This window comes from Hemiscyllium ocellatum, chromosome 7 (genome assembly GCF_020745735.1).
Source record: "Hemiscyllium ocellatum isolate sHemOce1 chromosome 7, sHemOce1.pat.X.cur, whole genome shotgun sequence".
NCBI lineage: Eukaryota > Metazoa > Chordata > Chondrichthyes > Orectolobiformes > Hemiscylliidae > Hemiscyllium > Hemiscyllium ocellatum.
Genome location: NC_083407.1, coordinates 34,910,081 through 34,932,226, shown reverse-complemented (window position 1 = coordinate 34,932,226; position 22,146 = coordinate 34,910,081). Strand labels below are relative to the sequence as shown.

General features: G+C 39.9%; 1 protein-coding gene across 1 annotated transcript in view; it reads right to left on the bottom strand.

Annotated features, from left to right (window-relative positions):
• LOC132817331 (low-density lipoprotein receptor-related protein 1-like) overlaps positions 1–22,146 on the bottom strand; it is a 1,680,787-nt gene that overhangs the window by 756,024 nt on the left and 902,617 nt on the right. The window lies entirely within an intron of this gene.

Below are 22,146 nucleotides of genomic sequence, written 5' to 3'. Positions count from 1 at the left end.
TCAGCTCTGATCTCCAGCATCTGCAGACCTCACTTTCTACCCTAAGGAGTAGTGAGTCCAGATATTGAGGCAGATTTCTTGATGGGAAACAGTTCAGGTCCTGGGTGGGGCAAGAATTACCACACAGGACACTGCAGTATCTGGTGATAAAGTGACTTAGTTCCGAGGAGTAGAATGGGATTTTAAGGGATGTTAGGAGTTTGAGGAATGTAGTTGAGGTTGTATGACGTAAGTAGGGGGCATCAGGTGAATTGTTACTCGGTCGTTAGATTAAGAATTTAATAGTTGAAGCTTTCCTGTGTAACTGTTTTCTTAAATACAGCAGAACCTTCCAAATTCTCCAATTTAAATGGATACTGTCGGAGGGTTATGGACATGTGGGAATTGGCAAATGGAATCTTAATTTAACAGTGAATTCCCTCGCAATCTGAAATGTTTGAGATTCTGCAGAGACCTCAAGTGCAATTCTCACCTACATTGGGATAAGGAATATCTGGCCCTTGAAATGTCCAGGCTGTTATTCTTCAACCTTATTTTTAAGATATTGGTGCAGCAAAATGCAATAGCTTTTATTTATTTTTGGAAGTATAGCTTTTGGTAACAGCAATGTGACTCTGTAAAATAGCTATTACTGTGTGATATGACATATAATACCCTTTAGGCTGAACAATACAGATGGTATCTTATTAAAAGAAAGATGTTCTCAGTACATGGCATATCAATGTCAAACATAATTTTTAGTTTCTCAAAACTCATCAACTTCAAAGGATATTGGTATAAAGTTATATATTGTAGTTTTCCCAATTATTCTACGATAATTAATACATACTTCATTAATGGACCACATAAGTGCAAATGGCTTCTGAAATTGTGGAAATTGATTTGACAGTGTTGATTACTTATCATCTGTCATCTGATTCCTGATCTACATTATTTCAATTTACTTAATTCTCTATTTATCAGTTAGAAGCAATGGTCCATCATCAGTCTACGGAGTTTAGTCAGGTTTAAAATGCTGAAGTCTGAATATTCTTGCCCTCGATTACATTAGGTTGGGGTGTGGGGCAGGGTAAGAGAGTGGCTGCAGTAAAATAAAATAGACGCATGCTAGTGTGCTGTCTCTATTCCCAACTTTGCTGAATTTCTTCAGATGTCGGCAGAATAGAGGACTTGGTGTGTTGAGATGATTGAGGGAGTTTGTTAACAGTTCACCTTCTGACTCCCTGGGATTTTTCTTGAAGTGGGAAGCCATTAGGAACTGTGCGACAGTGATCAGCTCTAAACTGGTGGGGACAGGAGAGGTAGTGCTGAAGTGCGTTTACTGGATGAAAATAGAAAGGGAAAGATTAGATTAGATTTCTTACAGTGTGGAAACAGGCCCTTCGGCCCAACAAGTCCACACCGACCCGCCGAAGCACAACCCACCCATTCTCCTACATTTACCCCTTTACCTAACACTACGGGGAAGTTAGCATGGCCAACTCACCTGACCTGCACATCTTTTGGACTGTGGGAGGAAACTGGAGCATCCGGAGGAAACCCACGCAGACACTGGGAGAATGTGAAAACTCCACACAGTCAGTCGCCTGAGTCGGGAATTGAACCCAGGTCTCTGGCGTTGTGAGGCAGCAGTGCTAACTACTGTGCCACCGTGCCACCCACTTTATGGTCATTAAAAAAGCACTTTGACCAACAATTCAGTTTTAATAAACAACCTTTTCTTAACCTATCCCAGACCCCAGTTGTCATTCGCCTTGACCATTTTAATATTGAAAATTGTAGCATGACAAGAATGGTTAAAATATAAGTTGGCATGGTACATCAGAAGAAAGGATTGAATAATCCATATTGGTGAGATTTCTCCTAGAAAACAGTGTTTACCGTTTGCTCAAAAGCAAAAATGGAAGAGTTTGCAGAAACCTACCAGAATCAGACAATAGTCACTCTTACGTAAGGGGAGTGGTCTAGAAACTTCAAAACTAGAAAAAGAGGTGAGGTTTACTTTTTGTCTCATGTGCAGAATAGACCTCAAAGCCATGAGCACTGTTGCAATATTAATCAAATGATTTCTTTTTAAGACTACACATAGATGGCAGCCAAAGTATGGGCAGAAAATATTGTGCTTTGCTGGGGCTGAATTAGGGGGGCATGGGCTTCTAGACCCCTAGCTGAAAAATCAGGTAGCTTCAACTTGTAAACATTTAATACTTGGAAAGATGCTAATAGCTTTAAGGCAGGACTTCAGACCGTATCTGACAGGACCAAAAGCAAAGAGTGGGAATTAAGGTTTATTTGTTTTTCAGGATGGCTGCCAGTGACTAGTGGGAATCAACAGGGGCCAATGCTGGGACAACAACTGTTCACGTACTATGTTAATGAACTGGACAAAGGAATTGAAGGCACAGTTGCTAAGTTTGCAGATGACACAAAGATAAGTGGAGAGACAGTGTTGAGGAAGGCTGCAGGAACACTTATGAAGTCTCAGACATTAGGAAAAGAAGATTGTACCCTCAGGTCCTAAGTTCCCCTACTAGGAGAAATGGGCAGCACGGTGGCACAGTGGTTAGCACTGCTGCCTCATAGCGCCAGAGACCTGGGTTCAATTCCCGACTCAGGTGACTTACTGTGTGGAGCTTGCACATTCTCCACGTGTCTGCGTAGGTTTCCTCCGGGTGCTCTGATTTCCTCCCACAGTCCAAAGATGTGCAGGTCAGATGAATTGGCCATGTTAAATTGCCTGTAGTGTTAGGTAAAGGGGTAAATGTGGGTGGGTGGTGGGTCGGTGTGGACTTGTTGGGCCAAAGGGCCTGTTTCCACACTGTAAGTAATCTAATCTAATACTATCAAGTGGCAGATGGTATACAATGTTGGAAAGCATGAGGTACTGCACTTTGGTAGGAAGAATAGTGACGTGGATTTTGTTCTGAAAAGGGACAAAGCTTGGGAAATCTGAAGCACAAAGGGACTCAAGAGTTCCAGTTCTGGATTGTTTTGAGGTCAGCATGCACATTCATTTGGTAGTTAGGAAGGCAAATGTATTCAAGAGGGATAGAAAATAAGAGCAGGGATGGGCTGCTGAGGCTGTACAAGATTGTGGTTGGACCACATTTGGAATATTGAGAGTAGATTTGGGCCCTGTTTCTAAAGAAGTATGTGCTGACTTTGGAGAACATCCAGAAGAGGCTTAGGAGAATGATCCTGAGACCAAGGACTTGTCTTATGAGGAATGGTTGAGGTCTCTGAATCTATACTCAATTAAGTTTTGAAGGATGACAGACGATCTTATTGAAACTTACAGGGTACCTAGTGGCCTGGATCAAGTGGATTTGGAGAAGACATTTCTACTAGTAGGAGAGCTTAGGACCTGAGGGTACAGTCTCAGAGTGAAGAGATGGTGCTTTAGAAATAAAAAAAGGGAGGAATTTCTTCTGCCAGAGAATGGTAAATTGGTGGAACTCATTATCACATATAGCTTTGGAAATCAAGTTATTGAGTGTCTTTTAAGGCAATGACAGCCAGTTTCTTGATTGGTAGAGGGATCAAGGGTTACAAGGAGAAGGCAGGAGATTGGAGTTGAAGAACTTATCAGCAATAATCAAATGGCAGAGCAGAATCAATAGATCGAATAGCCTAATTCTGCTCATATATTTTATGGTTTTGTGTTACGGCTAGCCAAATTGCCAGCAGTTCTCTGGTCTCTACTTATTGTCCTCTGTACCAAGGAGACAGAGTTGGAGCAAGTCAGTGTTGAGAATATCACGAGGGCCAGGCTGGAAGGTTTTGGCAAGGAGACGAGGGCAAGAACCACTGAGATAGGTAAGTAATTGAGGATAGGGAACTGAAGCTGGAAGACAATCTAGAGGGTAGCTCCTCTGATAAGCCCCAGGGGGCACTCTCTTGATCACCAACAACTTGAGCAGTGAGAAATATCAGGTTTGATGCTTATCAGGTTAAATCTCAGCGGTGGATATGAAATGGTCATTTAAGGGCTTGAATTCACCCATGGGAGAGCAGGCCACTTGACACTTCTCATGACATAGGTAAATTGTGTCAGTGCTGTATTGGTCAGAATCAGGGGTCCTCCACACTGCCGAGAAAGCTATAATATCTTACTCATTGTGTCTGGCCTCGGTCACGACATGGTTAACAGATCTACCTTTAGGATCATTGTGACTGCAAGCCCATGAAAACCCTATCTCGCGGCTGGCTTGACACACAAACAGGAATGCTGCTCAGAATTGGTCCTTTGACCTAATGTAAAATGAAGATCCGATTGTCTGGTAATCACATCAAAACATACAAATTATCCAGCTGATTATTTTCAAAATTAAAAAGTCATAATTGATAAATTTGGTCTGAAACTATAAAAAAGCAAATGCCAACAGAATGGCTGCAAAGTTTATCTTCTTTCTGCTTTAGTTGAATTGTAACATGTAACAAAATAAAAATGTGACTCTCGTTTTATATGATACCATTATTTCAGATGTACAACATTGGCTGAACATCACAGTTACATGCAAATCTGCAAACTAGCATTCTTGTGCAAGTTTGTAAACCTGTCCAATGTTCACAGGATTTTAACATAAAATCAAAACATCAGAATAGTTTGAAATCACCTGCAAAGGTTCAAAATATCACAGTGCATTGATTATTTAAATGGTAACTGTTTTTCACTAAAATTAAAACGAACATCAAGATGGGAAATGCATTCAATTTCCTCTGCCCAGACAAGATGATTTTTTAAAAATTCTGTCATGGGATGTGAGCATCACTGACATGGCCAGCATTTATTGCCCATTCCTGTTTGCCCTCGAGGAGCTTAAATCTCAGTGCAACTTTTTTTATGAACAGTCAAACTCTGATATCATTAGAAGATGTCAGCGCCAAAATCGATGAAAACAAAAAAAAATCTTGAGTCTGACACTATATTTTAAAACAATGTGCTTTCACTACACAGAATAGTATTAAGTTGCTTTGCTCACACTTCACATCAAAAGTCAACAGGGGACCAAATCCATCTCATGCTTTCTGTGTCAAGTGATGAAATATCAAGTGCAGCATTTCCAGATGTTTCTTTCCACTATTCAGTCGAGCAACAGCAATGAGTTATATATGGTTCCTACCAGCGACAGTCTTTTAAATGTGCACATTATTATCAATCCCATAACCACTGGCTGAAAGATCAGTTCAACATATGTTCATGTTTGAAAGAAATAATGCCAAGGTACAAATAATGAAATGGTTGGTGATGCCAGACATAAAAAGAAAGGTTTCACAATGTCTTTCCTCTAACTCAGCCAGGGCAGAAAGCCATTTGGATACATTTCGATGTAACATGTTGTTTCTTTTTTGCACACAACTTAACACCATTTTACCTGTGAAGAATTACACTGTTAACTCAGAGAACTTTAATATAAACTTGTAGCAGTATTCCTCAGATGAAAATAGAATTAAAGTTGTAATTCTGGCGACTGCCTCCAAGACTTAAATATGCTACGTTGTTAACTTAAGTTTCAAGCTTAATGTTTTGAATTACGTAATTATTCTTTTTTTGGACATGTCAGTAGATTCAAACTACAAATTATCTCACGAAAAGAAAACATAGGTTGTTTTGAGAAAAATACTGATCATATAAACACAAGAAAATGGGCCGGCTGGAACTTAGGAAATAATTACACGATATAACTATGGAATTTGATTTTAAGTTTTGGATAGGATGGCAGCAAAATAATTGGAAACAGCATCAGGCAAGCCAGTCTATTGAGCATGTTGTTTTCCAATTTCACATTCAAAAAATATTTCTGGCCATTAAGTTCAAATGGCTAGTTGCAACAGCTGGGGATCTAGTCTGACAGTTCCCAGGACAGTGCAAATGCGTTGGGGGGAAATTCTAGTTGGTGAAGATGTTCACGTCATGTAGCCTTCAATTGAGGAACTTTTCCCCTAGGTCTGGAAGAGATGTCCTAATCTCTTTGATCTTCAGGCAAAATTTAAAACATAAATGCTGGAAGAACTTAATGTACCACTCTGGCTTGTGCCAATGTTGCCAATGCTCTTCTACTGCTTCTCTTACACCATCAAAGCCTAAGCTGCTTAGATGATGCCAGCCACATCTGTTTGTTGTCCTCTTCGCTTATAAACTAAAATTAAAATTGGACAAAGAGGGGCTAGAAAAGAACAGGTAGAATCCAATTCCAAATCCCATGCCTGTTTGCTGTCAGACAACAAAAACAGAAGTTGCTGTAAAAACTCAACAGGTCTGTCAGCAGCTGTGAGTTAACATTTTGGTTTCTGAGGAAGGATCACCAGCCCAGAAACATTAACTCTCTGATTTCTCTTCACAGCTGCTGCCAGACCTCCTGAGATTTGCCAGCAACTTCTGTTTTTGCATCTGATTTACAGCATCTTTTCATTTTATTTAGCAAAATCATTGAGCCTGGTCAACCACACAAAGATCCAAGCAATTTAATTTACATAAACATGCCTTGTAGGCTTAGTTTGTATGTATACATGATTCTGTGAGTTTAAAAGGGAAATATACTTCAGTTGCCTTTGTATCATAGAAATATTATAGAAGAGAAGAAGGCCTTTCATTACCTTCATTGCTCAACCATTGTTGAGTCGGTCATTCGAGATAGAAATGGAGAGGTCTAATTACTAACACCTTCCACCCCAATCTCAAATTTACCTGGACCATCTCAGACTCCTCCCTCCCCTTCCTAGACCTCTCCATCTCTATTTCGGATGACCGACTCAACACAGACATTTACTACAAACCGACTGACACCCACAGCTACCTAGACTACACCTCCTCCCACCCTGCCCCCTGTAAAAACGCCATCCCACATTCCCAATTCCTTCGCCTTCACCGCATCTGCTCCCAGGAGGACCAATTCCAATACCGAACAACCCAGATGGCTTTGGCCTCCTCCATCAGCAGACCATAACAACATGACGCCTGGAGGAAGAGCGCCTCATCTTCCCCGCCTAGGAACCCTCCGACCACAAGGGATGAATGCAGATTTTTCCAGCTTTCTCATTTCCCCTCCCCCCACCTTTTCTCAGTCCCAGCCCTCAGACTCAGCACCGTCTTCTTGACCTGCTATCTTCTTCCCGACCTTTCCGCCCCCACCCCCCCTCCGGCCTATCACCCTCACCTTAACCTCCTTCCACTTATCGTATTCCCAACACCCCTCCCCCAAGTCCTTCCTCCCTACCTTTTATTTTAGCCTGCTTTGCACACCCTCCTCATTCCTGAAGAAGGGCTTATGCCCGAAACGTCGATTCTCCTGCTCTTTGGATGCTGCCTGACCTATTGCGTTTTTCCAGCAACACATGATCTCCAGCATCTGCACTCCTCACTTTCTCCTTATACACTTAATGCGAAGGTCCAAGGGAGTGTTGCTGAATAAAGAGACCTTGGAGTGCAGGTTCATAGCTCCTTGCAAGTAGAGTCGCAGGTAGATAGGATGATGCAGAAGGCGTTTGGTATGCTTTCCTTTATTGGTCAGAGTATTGAGTACAGGAGTTGGAAGGTCATGTTGGATCTGTACACGACATTGGTTAGGTCACTGTTGGAATATTGCGTGCAATTCTTGTCTCCTTCCCATTGGAAGGATGTTGTGAAACTTGAAAGGTTTCAGAAATGATTTACAAGAATGACAAGCTTGGGCTGTTTTAACGGAAGTGTCGGAGGCTATGGGGTGACCTTATTGACATTTACAAAATTATGAGGGGCATGGTTAGGATAAATAGCAAGGGGTCGGAGAGTCCAGAACTAGAGGGCATAGGTATAGGGTGAGAGGGGAAAGATATAAAAGAGACCTAAGGGACAACGTTTTCATGCAGAGGGTGGTATGTGTATGGAATGAGCTGCCAGAGGATGTGGTGGAGGCTGCTACAATTGCAACATTTAAGAAGCATTTGGATGGGTATATGAATAGGAAGGGTTTAGAGGGATATGGGCCGGGTGCTGGCAGGTGGGACTAGATTGGGTTGCGATATTTGGTCGGCATAGATGGGTTGGACCGAAGGGTCTGTTTCCATGCTGTACATCTCTGTGACTCTATGACTCTACGGTACTGGAGAGTTTGAGTTACAAGGATGCATTGATCGGCTGGAACTTATTCCCCTGGATCACAGAAGTTTGAGGGGTGACCTTATAAAAGTTTATGAAATCATAAGGGGCATAGATAACATGAAGTGAAAATTTCTTTTCCTAGGGTAAAGGAGTTCAAAGCTAGAACGTTAATTTTTAAGCGAAGAGGAAAAAGATTTTAAAATGAGACCTGAGGGATATTCTTTTCACACAGATGGTGGTTTGCATCTGGAATGAACTGTCAAAGGAAGTGGTGGATGCAGGTACTGTTAAAACATTTAAAAAGATATTTGGACAGGTACATGAATAAGAAAGGTTGAGAGGGACATGGGCTAAACACAAGCAAATGGAATAAGTTTAGTTTGGGAAAAATTGATCGTCATGGAGAGGTTAGACTGAAGGGAGTGTTTCTGTGCTGCATGACTCCATCAAAAAATTACTCTCAATGAGTCTTATTCAACTTGGAAAGTCTCAAGCCATCAGTGAGAAAAAGATAGAATGGTGAAGAGACTCTATAAATGTTTAAAAATTGACAACAACTGATAAACTGATATTAATCTGTAACTTTGAGATCAGTCCCAGTCAAAGTGCAGTTTTGCTCAGGAGAAACAACTGCTATCTTCCATCATGAAAGACTTAATTAGTTTGTTATGCTTGAAAATTTGAAATCTATCATTGTTTCAGTTTACCTAAAATTACTGCACTAGTTTATAGCTTCACCTATAGAAAAAGAAAACACTAGATAAACTGAGGGCACAAGATATAATCAGTAAAGGGGAACATAATATTAAATGTATTTTGCTGGTGTTCGTTACCAATGACATAGATATTGGGATGTCAAAAATGCTATGAATCCAAGTCAGGGCTCACTTCAAGGCATGGCTTGAGTCATAAAATCTGAGAAAATGGTCAGACCTGAAACATAAGAAAGGTATCCAACAGAAGATGTTGTAGCACTGTTTGATGGGCTACAGGGAACTCAATCCATTTCTCTTGAAATCAGCAAATATACAAATGATGGCAGATGACTTCCTGAGCAGTAATTGAATGGTAGCAGTGTTTCTGAGTCAGGAAATTCAAGTTGTAACATCACAAAAATAGATCGTTTGGCCGTGATCACATTGATGCCACTTTGTCAAAAGTACCAGAAGAGCAACACGTAAAAAAAGTACTGCACAGGCTTTGGGACATACTAGGTGTGAAAATGTTGTATAAATGCAAGTCTTTTAAATCTGTCTTTCAGAATATACTCCATTAGTATTAAAGAAGTACAGTCAAGCTGTGAGTCATAACTAGATCAGAACCACAGGAGCATGTGCCAGAAACATCAGAGGAACAATAGCGACATGATGTCATTCTGTATCAGTATAACAAGCTGACAGAGAACACCAATGGTGATCCTTTGTTTACCCTCCTATCATTTAGACAGTGTTATAGCCCGGAACACAGTGCCTTGCAGAAAGGAATTTCTAGAAAGATTTGGCTGTTAATTTTAGACTAAATCTGCAGCAACAATTGGAAGTCTATGTTTTGTTCATGAATGCAATTTTTCAAATTGTGCAGGCTATATTTTACGCTTTGCTAGCTAAGGTCAAATTGCATTGAATTTTTTGGAACGTTTCACATGGTGAGGCCTGGAGTGTTCCCTCACTGTATCTTACCAAACATGTGACATTAACTAACTACAATGTCCCAATGGCATCTCTCACATCTAACTTCCACCACAGGTAACGCTCACCATTTCCATTAAAAGTCAATACTCAGCAGTAACTTGGCGAAACAGCCACCCTGAGTGACTTTGCCATCTTTGAAAGCCTGCTGTACATCCAGATAAGCATAAGCAATTGATGTTGCTACTCGCAGTAATAGCACAACAGTCACAAAAGACATGCTGCTCACGGTACATGGTTAAAATAGCTAACACACTCTTCCATACTTAATTCAATTCTCATGTTGCTATACAAACATATAAGGTAGGAGCAAGAAAGGGTCTTTCAGACTTTCAGGCCTGACTTGCCATTAAGATGAGCATGGCTGATCTTTTACTGGAAAGGGCAGCACTGTGGCTCAGTGGTTAGCACTGCTGCCTCACAGTGCCAGAGATCCGGGTTCAATTCCCCCTCAGGCGACTGACTGTGTGGAGTTTGCACATTCTCCCCGTGTCTGCGTGGGTTTCCTCTGGGTGCTCCGGTTTCCTCCCACGGTCCAAAAATGTGCAGGTTAGGTGAATTGGCCAAGCTAAATTGCCCGTAGTGTTAGGTGAAGGGGTAAATGTAATTGAGTGGGTTGCGCTTCGACCGGTCGGTGTGGATTTGTTGGGCTGAAGGGCCTGTTTCCACACTGTAATTAATCTAATCATATTTCCATTTTCTCCTGTTTGCCTTGTTGTCTTTTATGTATAAATGATTTGGATTTGATCTTTGGAGGAATGGTTCATATGTTTGTAGAGGACACCCAAATTGGAGGTAAGGTGGACAGTGAAGAAGGCTATCTCAGAGTATAATGGGATCGAGGAGTGGCAGATGGTGTTTAGTTTCAATAATTGTAAGGTGCTGCATTTTGGATAGGCAAATCAGGGCAGCACTTAAACTCTTAATGGTAACTCCTGGGGTGTGTTGCTGAAAAAGACACCTTGGAGTGCATGGTCATAGCACCTTGAAAGTAGAGTCCTAGATAGATAGGGATAGTGAAGAAGCCATTTGGTATGCTTACCTTTATTAGTCAGTCCATTGCATAAAGGAGTTCGGAGGTCATGTTGTGGCTGCACAGGGCATTGGTTACGCCACTTATGGAATACTGCATATTGTGAAACTTGAAAGGGTTCAGCAAAGATTTATAAGGATGTTGTCAGGATTGGAGATTTTGAGCTATAGGGAGAGGCTGAATAGATTTGGGGATACTTTCCTTAAGCGTCAGAGGCCGAAAGCTGACATTACAGAGGTTTCTAAAATCATGCCTGAGCATACTCTCTATGTCAGCACAACCTGGTCCTACAACCTGTAGTAGATCAGAAATTTGTTATTGTGCAGTCAGGAAAGTTCATATACAAATAGAAAATTAAACAAAGACCAATATTGAGCTTTTATTTACAGCTAACCTAGGCTGGAAAAGATTTTGGCATCATGATCAAACATCACTTCACAGGAAACAACTATGCACTTTATTCAGGTCTCCTTTATTGTAATTCAATTTCAATTGGGTGCTACTCTTCATGGAGAAAGTAAGGACTGCAGATGCTGGAGATGATAGCTGAAAATGTGTTGCTGGAAAAGCGCAGCAGGTCAGGCAGCATCCAAGGAGCAGGAGAATCGATGTTTCGGGCATGAGCTCCTCTTCAGGAAGAAGGGTTCATGCCCAAAACGTCGATTCTCCTGCTCCTTGGATGCTGCCTGACCTGCTGCACTTTTCCAGCAACACATTTTCAGCTGCTACTTTTCATGGACAATGTCAGCGATATCCTCCCTAATGTCTTCATCCTCCTCAGAGGTCGAGTCCATTCCACCCCACCATTCTCCTGCACCCAGGGCATTGCCCTACGACTGATTCAATTGTGTTGAACACAACCTGGCAATATTATGCAGTGCACTCTGTTGGATTGATTGGACAGACTGATCCAAGCTTCAGAACCACATTTTCAAGAGCCCTATATTTTGCTCCACCACAATCCTGACTGATCATTAAATCTCTGCTCCATATTAGTCAAGAGGTTGTGCAGTGATGTCATGAGGCATGGTTGCAGTGAATTGCCCTGGACTCCCAGTTTGTAAGGCTCTGAACCCTCAGATGCAGATACTCCAGAGTGCTCCTGCATTCTATTGGGGGAACAAATTGAACCTGTGAGACCTTGGACAGATGGCTGGGAGTGCTGCTTACCATGGACACTGTAAGCACTGGGCCCTGCTGGTCCATGTCATTCAAGATGACAATAGATGATTATTTAGATAGAAATAGTATGCAAGGTTATGGGGTAAAAATAGAAGATTTGCATTTGTTTGAAGAGCAGGTGTAGGACAATGTGCCGAATGACCTTATTCTGCACCAAAACACTTCTGTGACTCTGTGGATACCAGATAGTTCCCCACCAGCCCCTAAGCGTGTGTATATACACACACACACACACACACACACTCTCACCTCATGTCCTCTATTAACACACATTAGCTGGTAGCCATTTGCCAGATCTTGCCCCATGGTGAGACACAGCACAATGTACTTCACCTACAACTCTTCTGCATGCCCCCTGAATCCCAGCATTAGAACATATTGATGCCATCTCTGTGGAAGCCAGGGTAGTGGTCACAGTCAATTAGCCTATCCTGTCCTGCGATACTGAACTGTATTCCCCTCTATTTAGCTTGCACTTCCCCTTGCCATCATTCATATCTCTACTTCTAAACGTGCCTCTGCTTCCGTTCACCAGTCTTGACTTCCCACCTTTCTGTCTTTGATCTCTCGTTACCTCTATTAGCCTGGCCCCTTGAACCCTTGTGAAAGTTTGATGGACTGGTAGCCAAGATTGTATTCACCCAAGACCTCTGACTGACTTCAAGAAACAGGCCCTAGTCATGGACTGCGATCTTTGCCGGACTGGAGAAATTCTGAAGAAGGGTCATACCAGACTCAAAACATTAATGCTATTTGTCTCCATGGATTCTGCCATTCTCTGTTTCTGTTTTATATTTCCAGCATTTGCAGTATTTTATTTTTATTAAGTGAGTTGAATCTATGAAATTCCTGGTCTGGTTTCCTTTCAGGTCTTCTCAATGTCGTGATCTGTTGTCTAGTTTGGTGAGATGGTAGGCTGATTATGAATGAGTTGAGTTGTGGCATTACAAAGGCATTTAACAAATGTTAATGCCCATGAATTGGTTTGTCACCACTGCCTAATCACAATCTCACCACTCTGCTTTTGGAAAGATGGAGCAAGGTGATCTCAAAATCAAGATGGGCCTTGTTGGAGTTCTCATCTAATTCTGTCACATATCTCATCATAGCCCTTGCTGATCAGACATCTGTAAGAGTCTGCCATATGTTTCTGCTAGCTCATACTGTAAGACTTGTTGGATAGCCATCATTTAATAATTCTTTTCAATTACATTCAGTTACATAAAGCAGCGAAAGACCTTTCAAGAGGAACAAATGTCATTTACCGAAACCTGTTAAATGGTACAAAATTAGAAAAATTAGATTACTAATTAACCAGCTAAAATGAACTTTCAATTTGGATTTTAAAGAAAACAATGTTATGATTCATCAATTTAATGGTCCAAACATATAGAGGTTATGCAGAAATACTTCAATTTTTAAATGAACCATCAACAAGAATGATGCATAAACAAAAGATTACATAAGGTAAACAAGAGAAAGCTGCTCCTGTTAGTTCATGGCACAAAGACCAAGAACAGAGTTTTAAGGACGTAGACAAGAGTTGCAGTGGATATAATGGGAAGAACACTTTTTATGCAATCTGTAGTAATTACTTGGTACCTGTTATTTATGAAGGTTATGAAAGATGTTGGAAATTGGGGTCCTCTTAAAAAAGTGTATTAGTTTAGTATTCAATATTTAATATTTCTTGTATAATATGAGCTCCTATTTACCTGTATTACAAAAGTAACTAGCCATCTGCAAGCGTATTTAAAAGGTTTATCATGTACCATATGATTTTTTTTCAAACAACAAGAAGTTTTTGTTCATGAAGGAATGAAAATTAACTTTGAAATGAAGGTAAGCAAGAGGTTAACAGTTATCCAATGTCACGAGTAGCTGCCAAAAGGATTCAGATAATTGCTTGACACAATATAAGCCAGTAGCCCTGAAAACAGAGTATATCAATAAGTGCTTGGGGCAGAGAACACACACACACAGTCCTTGTAGGTGCCAGTCCTCATCAGGTGCTATCTTGTGCTGACTCTTCAGATGAACCTGAAGAGTAGCTTTGGCTAGTGAACTAGAAGTTGCCTTCACCCCATTCAATGAGACCAACACGCTTGCCATGATTATATATTTTAATTTTCTAATTAACTAATATATCATACTAAATTAGTGTTCCTTAACAAGGTCAATAAATTATCAGAAAATTCTAAACAAATATTCGACTGATACATGTGAATGTACACCCAACAAATGATCTGCCAATGAATTATTTGAATTGGACAGACACTTGAGGAAAATGACTGTGTGGAGATGAAGTGTGAGATTAGAATTAAAGTATTGCTCCAGTGATCCAATATGGACCCAACAGGTTGAATACAAACATGGAAATTTGGTGTGAACATAGGTCATTTGTCCCTTCCACCCTGTGCTCACGGTTGATCTATTTGTTTTTGAATTCCACATTCCCATAAGCTTTTATTTGTTTGCTTACCAAGAATCTACCGACCTACACATTAAAAATATTCATTACCCTGCCTCCACTGCCTTCCGAGGCAGAAAGTTTTAAAGATAAAAGGTTACTGAGTCAAAAAGGATGTCCTGTAAAATGTCGACTCCTAATTTGAAAACAGTTCCTCATTACTAGATTCACCCGTATAAGAATAACCATCTTTTGCATGTCAAACTTGTCCACACCATCCAGAATCTTATAAGCTGCAATCAAATCATCTTTCTCAGACTCTCCAATTTTTCCTCACAAAACAATCTGTTCATTGAAGGTGTCAATTGAGGAAAATGCCTCTGAGACACCTCAAATGCAATTACATCCTTCCTTAAGTTGGAAGATTAAAAAAAAAACTGTGCACAGTATTCGAAATCTCTCAAATTATGAAATTCTATGATGTCTGGCTCACAGTTCACAATGCTTTCAAGTTACCATTACTGTGTTTCCTGTCACTCATTCAATTTTGTATTCACACTATTAATGTCTATTTATTCCATCAGTGATAACTGGATTAAAAACTTACATTCTTGCAATCTTCACCTTCACTTTCTTGAATGTCTTTGGATGCATCACATTCAGTCGCAGTGCCTTCTCAACTTTTATTACCATCAACTTATCTAACACTTTCTCTTTAAAAACTTTAAACCATCCACATGATAGAGTTTCTTCCTCCATTACCATGACCGGGATAAAACCCATCTCCTTGGCTAAGATAGTTTTAAAGCATTCATTTGAAACCTCATCCATGCCCATTATCTCTATTTGTAAATTCTCTTTTTGTCTCCAATCAGCCTGACTACTCTTTATGCCACTCTTATTATTTAGGATCCCCTTTATGTTCACTGCCAGCCTTTTCTTATAATTTCTCTAATGTGCTTTTGCACCATCCCTCTGAGCCTTCTGTATTCCTTTAGGTTCTTAGTTATATTTCCAATATGGCATCTTTAATAAACACATTATTGTGACTGGACCCATGGCCAAGTGAATCTCATTGACTGTGAGCTTCTTGACTGGGATTGTTAATCTGGGTCAATCAGGATTGCGAATGTCACAGATTCGTGACCCTTTGACAGAAATAATTTCTCCTCAGCTTGATTTTAAATTACCCTAAATTTATGACTTTTCAATCTGGATTTCAAATATAAGGATGCATCTTTTCAATATCAAATTTGTCAATCTCTTTAGCATCTTATATACCTCAATTGCATCTCTTCTTCTACACTGCAGAAAATATAGCCTAAACTGCTCAATCTCTTTTCAGAAGACAAATCCCTCATCTCTGGAATCAATCTAGTGAACCTCCTCTGAACTATCTCCAATACAACCATAATCTTTCTCAAGTAAGGGGATCAAAATTGTATGCAATACTTCAGCAGTCTTATTAATGCCTTGCAGAGCTGCCCTTCTTTATTCCTTTAACAATAAATGCCAGCATTGACCTATTAAGCCCGAATGAACTGCATGTTATTACATTTTAGATTCTGTCACAACTCATTGGGATGCAGAAAAATCAAACCCTGCTATTCCTGGAGGTGTTACATAAGTTCAGTTTTCTAAATAAAATATGCAATATATCCCTGTTTACCTGTTTTCTAGACCTAGGGTGACAGAAAATATGTGTGGTTTCCATATTTAACAAAAATTACTCTTTAATACAAGTCATCACTATAGCTAAACAGCTGTGAACCATCAGCATATTAATACTCTAGTCCCCTTTTTAAACTCCCTTTTGCTAGTTAATACGGGACACACAAGGACATTGATGATGGAAGGAGAGAAAAATTAGAAAAGTAGTTCAGTAGTTCCAGCTCACAAGGGCTGCTGTGATGATTGTTATGATTCTTGTGCTAGTCAGAACATTATTTCTCAGCCAGCTTCTGGATGCTTCGATTGCTTTGCAAGAGGTACAGGGTAGCAGGTTCACTTATAAAATGGTTTTGACTTATCAATTAAAAGTCACATCATTCACTAACTGAAGGAAAGATGGGTATTTTCTTCAAGCTTAAATTGGCTGTTTCTGCAGAAAACAAAAAGAGCTCTTGAGCTGTTTGCAGTCTGATAGTTTCTTTGCATCTTGTTCACAGCCTGAGAACCAATGACATGATTATTGGCAGGCAGAGGGCCTTTGTCACAAATAACTGGTCCGTGGTCCGTGGTCCATGGACGTCTTCTAACTAACTAAATCTCCTTATAGACATAACCCTTCAGCTTGAGCTTGTCTACAAAATGCAAGCCAATTCCTGGTTCACAAACAGCTGTATAAATGACACTTGAAATGAGTACTAGGTTGCTTGCTTTCAAACATGCAGTAATCCTGCAGCCATCCTTAGCATTTGAAAAACAGTTCTTTTCTCATTTTAATGCACAGTTAAAAATAAGATAAAAAGAAAAATGACATAGTCTTGACAATTTAAACTAATTAACGAGTCTCCCTCTCAATCCAAGTCACTTGAATGAGAATGACAAATACTGAGAAATGTAGATCTCCAAAGGTAAATCTGCACAGAAACTAGATTTATTTTTCTCCACCTTTGAGAAACAATGATGAGTTTGCTTCAACGAAATTTCATATTAAACAGAAAATAGAACACAGATGTATGACGCAACAGGACTTGCAATGTTTTTGTACTGCCTTACTAACTGATAAAGACTTGATATCATGACTTAGATTTAATAGTTCATAACAATTGTATCATATTATTTAGATTAATGCAAAATAACTTGAAATTTCATAACACTCCATCTGTCAGAGTTCTCTATTATTATACAAAGTATTTATTAGTATTCATCAAGCTTAACACACAATAAGTCAAATTGCAATTTGTTTGGGAATTGTTCTTGTTTTATTCATTGAATTTATTCCTTTTTCAATATTTAATATGCATTTTGTAAACATTTAATTTTCATACCAGGTAGGAAGGTGTTAAATTATCCCAGTGGATAAATTGTGTTGCTTTCACCTTGGTAACAAGAATTGTGCACTGAAGGCACGTGGCCAAGTTGCCATGGATCCCTGAATCCTGTGCCATTTATCTCTTGGTCTTATGGCCCAAAGGAGAGAGCTATAAGCTTCTATGTATGGAGGACAGTTTACTTTTGGAATATGAAAAGACCAAAAATTAGAAAGCTGCAAGATAGTGTCAAAGCAGTTCATTTTAAAAGGGAAAGCAAAAAAATCTAGAGGGAGAAGCATGACCTGATGGAAACAGTTTTGTCTTCCTCTTAGCTGAAGCAATAATCCAAAGTAATAAATAAACAGGGCAATAATGACAACATATTTTGGATACAACAAATTTATGAATTGGGTGCCATCAGTCAGTTTTCCCTTTAAGACAGTGTGGAGAAGAGCCTCCTCTTTATGAAGCAGAAATTGATATGAATGTTTTTCTTCAGACAACAGTCAAAAGAGAAAGGTTACTTGTTTTAGCTAAGAAAAAATCAATAGAAATAAAAAAGCTTCCATTTCACACTCACAATGCTTATCAGCACAATCCATATGTACAGATTAAGGATTAGTGAACTATACATCAAATTTGGATAAATATTTGATTCACTACTTGTTATATTTAATATGCGTTTTGTGAACAAGTGCATTTTGTGAACAAGGTATATTTATTCATGACCTTCCATTGCATGGTGGTAGTGTAGTGAGAATTTCACTGGGCTATTATTCCAGGAACAATCAAGCTTCAGTTAGCTCAGTTGGTTGGATGGCTGATTTGCATTGCCGGGTAACACCTACAGTGTTGGTTGAATTCCTGCGACAGCTGAGGTTATCATGAAGGACTCTTCTTGTCAACCCCTCCTCTTGTCTGAGGCATGGTGACCCTCAGGTTAAAGCATCACCAGTTGTCTTTCTCTCTCTCTAATGTGAGAGCAGACTTGGGAATGTGGGACTTTAATCCAGCAGTATTGGAAAATATCATCAAACCCCATCATTGAGTTGGGGAAATTTCAGATCAGTTCATAAAATCTGGAGCTGATAGCTAATCTCAGTATTTGGTGATAATGAAACAAGTAATTATTGTTAAAATAAAAATGCCTGTTTCACTAATGCCCCACAAAGGAAAGGAAATCTATCATCCTTACCTAGTCTGGTTGCTAAACATGTGACTCGAGACTTTCAGTAGCTCCTTGCTGTCCTTTAAAATAGTCTGGAAACCCATTTAGATCAAGGGCAATTGGTGATATGCCTAATCAGCGGTATCCGTATCCCAAGGGAGAATAAATTTAATAAAAGACCAGCTGAATGGAAAGACTGAGATGAGCAATTAGGGAAGGGTAATACACTGCTCACATTTATTGAAGAATAAAGCCTGGAAATTACTGTCAACATTGAGGTTTACCTCTTTTTAAGTCCAACAGTAAGAAAAGAATTCTGTCGGTAAATGATTCAATTCTGTTAATATTGACTGGTTAGTGATGAAATTGATGGGAACACATCTCAGCCTTTGCAACTCACAATCCTTTCTGTCAGTATAGTTTAAATCTTGAAACTGAGCTCGTATCTGTTACCATTACCAAAGTAAGTCTCAAAGAAACAACTTATTCTCTCAAAAGTTTGTTCTGTATATAGATAATGGTAGACATTGCATTCTCTCATGCCCTGGCACCGAATTGACTATGAAATATGAAAATCAGTAGAAAAAAAATGAGAGTGCCAGTGATGTAACTCTCTCATCATTGGAAGAAGTCTTTTAGGTTGGAAAACCGTAAGTGTCATTAAATTATTTCAGAGTAGGGAATGCTGAATGACTAGAGAAATTGAAGTTTTATTTAAGAAGAAGAAGAAAGTATATGCTAGGTGTAGGCAGCAGGGATCGACTGAATTTTCAGAAGTTTATAAAGGCAGTAGGGTGTATATAAGAGAGAAATCAAGAAGGCAAAAAAGGGAAATGAGATAGCTTTGACAAACAGGGTTAAGAAGAATCCAAAGGGATTCTACAAATATATTTAGCACAAAAGAGTAAGTACGGAGATAATATGGCCCCATTAAGGTCAGCAAGACCTTAGTAATGGTTTTCTTTCAAATACTGACTTGGGATGTCAATGTTCAACTGAGAGGGCAGGTAGGTTCTTGTTTGAATTTCTGAACAGCAAGAGGGATCTTCTGACAATACAGCACTTACATATAGTTATGATAATTCAATTATCCTGAATTATATGTTGGGCATAGTTTCCCCACAGCCCAGAATAAATGTTGGATGTGTACCTGCATTGGATTGACCAACTTGTTCCACTTTAATTCTTTTAGAGTGCTTTTCTGTATTAAGAGGTAATTCTGGTCTCCTTCCTATCGCAATTTGGGCGGCAAGATGGCTCAGTGGTTAGTACAGCTGCCTCACAGAACCAGGATTTGATTAAAGCCTCGGGTGACTGTCTGTGTGGAGTTTACAAGTTCTCCCTGTGTCTGCATGGGTTTCCTCCCACAATTCAAAGATGTGCAGGTTAGGCGAATTAGCTGTGCTAAATTCTTCATAGTTTTAGGTGCATTAGTCAGGGATAAGTGTCAAGGAATGGGTCTGGGTGGATTGCTGTTCAGAGGGTCGGTGTGGACTTGTTGGGCCAAAGGGCCTGTTTCCACACTGTGGGGAATCTGATCTAAAAGAAATCCTGGTCTCCTTTCTATCGGAAGATGTTGTGAAACTTGAAAGGGTGCAGAAAAGATTTACAAGGATATTGCCAGGGTTGGAGAATTTGAGCTAAAGGGAGAGGCTGAAAAGGCTGCAGCTGTTTTCCCCGGAGCGTCAGAGGATGAGGGGTGACCTTATAAAGGTTTACAAAATTATGAGGGGCATGGATAGGGTAAATAGAACTAGAGGGCATAGGTTTAGGGTGAGAGGGGAAAGATATAAAAGAGACCTAAGGGGCAACTTTTTCTCACAGAGGGTGGTACATGTATGAAATGAGCTACCAGAGGAAGTAGTGAAGGCTGGTACAATTGCAACATTTAAGAGGCATTTGGATGGGTATATGAATAGGAAGGATTTGGAGGGATATGGGCCAGGTGCTGGCAGGTGGGACTAGATTGAATTGGGACATCTGGTCAGCATGGATGGGTCGTTTCCATATGGTACATCTCTATGACTCTATGACCTTTGTTCCTGAGGTGCATCCCTCGGGGGCAAACTTGTCGGGTCTAGGCCTCTCCTATCTGCCTATGAAATTTGAATGGTAGTGAGATAAGGCCCTTAAATAATAGCAACTGCCTAATTAGGGCCCTCAATTGGTCAATAGATGGGTGACCAATCCAACACCTCTCCTGATGCTCATAAAATCACAGGCCTAAGCACTACTGCAGTTAGGCGGTAGTGTGGGGGAAAGAAAAAAAAAATTTTAAAAAAAGGGGAAGCGTTAAGGGCACTGCTTTGTCACTGGACCACTCAGGTGTTTTTCCTTGACTTGAGTGCTGGATCAGTGAGAGGGAAAAAAAATAAATAAATAAGATCACAGGCCTCCTTTTTGCAATCTAAGTCTCTAACTTTAACCCCGCTGTTTCCCATCAATAGTGTTGTGCTGAAGCCTAAATTCAATTTTTGATTTTGTGTGGACACTTAATGCTGCCTAGTTACACCATTCCATCATAAAATTTACTTCAAATCTTAGCCTTTAATTTTCCAGCTTGTGAAAATAAGCAAGAATTTTCGATAACTGAACATTGTTGAGGCTAGTCACGTTATTGCATCTTCAACTGATTGCATTTCTCACACATTTTGTTTGCCGTGAATTGAATAGAACATAGAACATAGAACATAGAAGGATACAGCGCAGTACAGGCCCTTCGGCCCTCGATGTTGCGCCGACCGAATCCTACCTAACCTATACTAGCCCAATAACTTCCAAATGCCTATCCAATGCCCGCTTAAATGACCATAAAGAAGGAGAGTTCACCACTGATACGGGCAGGGCATTCCATGAACTCACAACCCGCTGTGTGAAGAATCTACCCCTAACATCTGTCCTATACCTACCACCCCTTAATTTAAAGCTATGTCCCCTAGTAACACCTGACTCCATTAGCGGTAAAAGGTTCTTAGTATCTACCCTATCTAAACCCCTAATCATCTTATACACTTCTATCAGATCTCCCCTAAACCTTCTCTTCTCCAATGAATCTCAAACTTCACCTCCAATTATCACCAAGTCAATGATTTCCACCTCTGCAGTATAGTCCTTCCTTGTCCTTATCTCCCCAAAATGATACTTTCATCCATAGCATGATCAGACCAAATTCTTTGACTTCAAACTGAGAAAGACTGAAATTGCTCAGCACTCCACTGTCTCTTTCTTGTGCTATTTCACTTTTGCATCACTCCTGCTTCCATTTAATTGGTTTCCAACCCCTGAATTCAATTAATTTTGAATCCTTGCTCTCAGTTATAAATCAGGTTATAACTTAAATCCTCCTTAATTTCTGCTACCTTCTTCAGTACCACTGTCCCAATCATTGGATCTTCAGTCTTCTGTGCATTAACCTTTCTGCTTTACCATCAGTGACGCATAACTCTGGACTCTATTCATGAACCATACAACTTTTCCCACTTTTGTCAAAATGTTCTGCAAAATGTACCTTTTAAAAATTTAGATCATGTTTTTCAGCCACCATCCTGAGTTATTTTTCATGTTTTTTTATTACTGCTTCTACATAGCATGCAGAACATAGAACAAT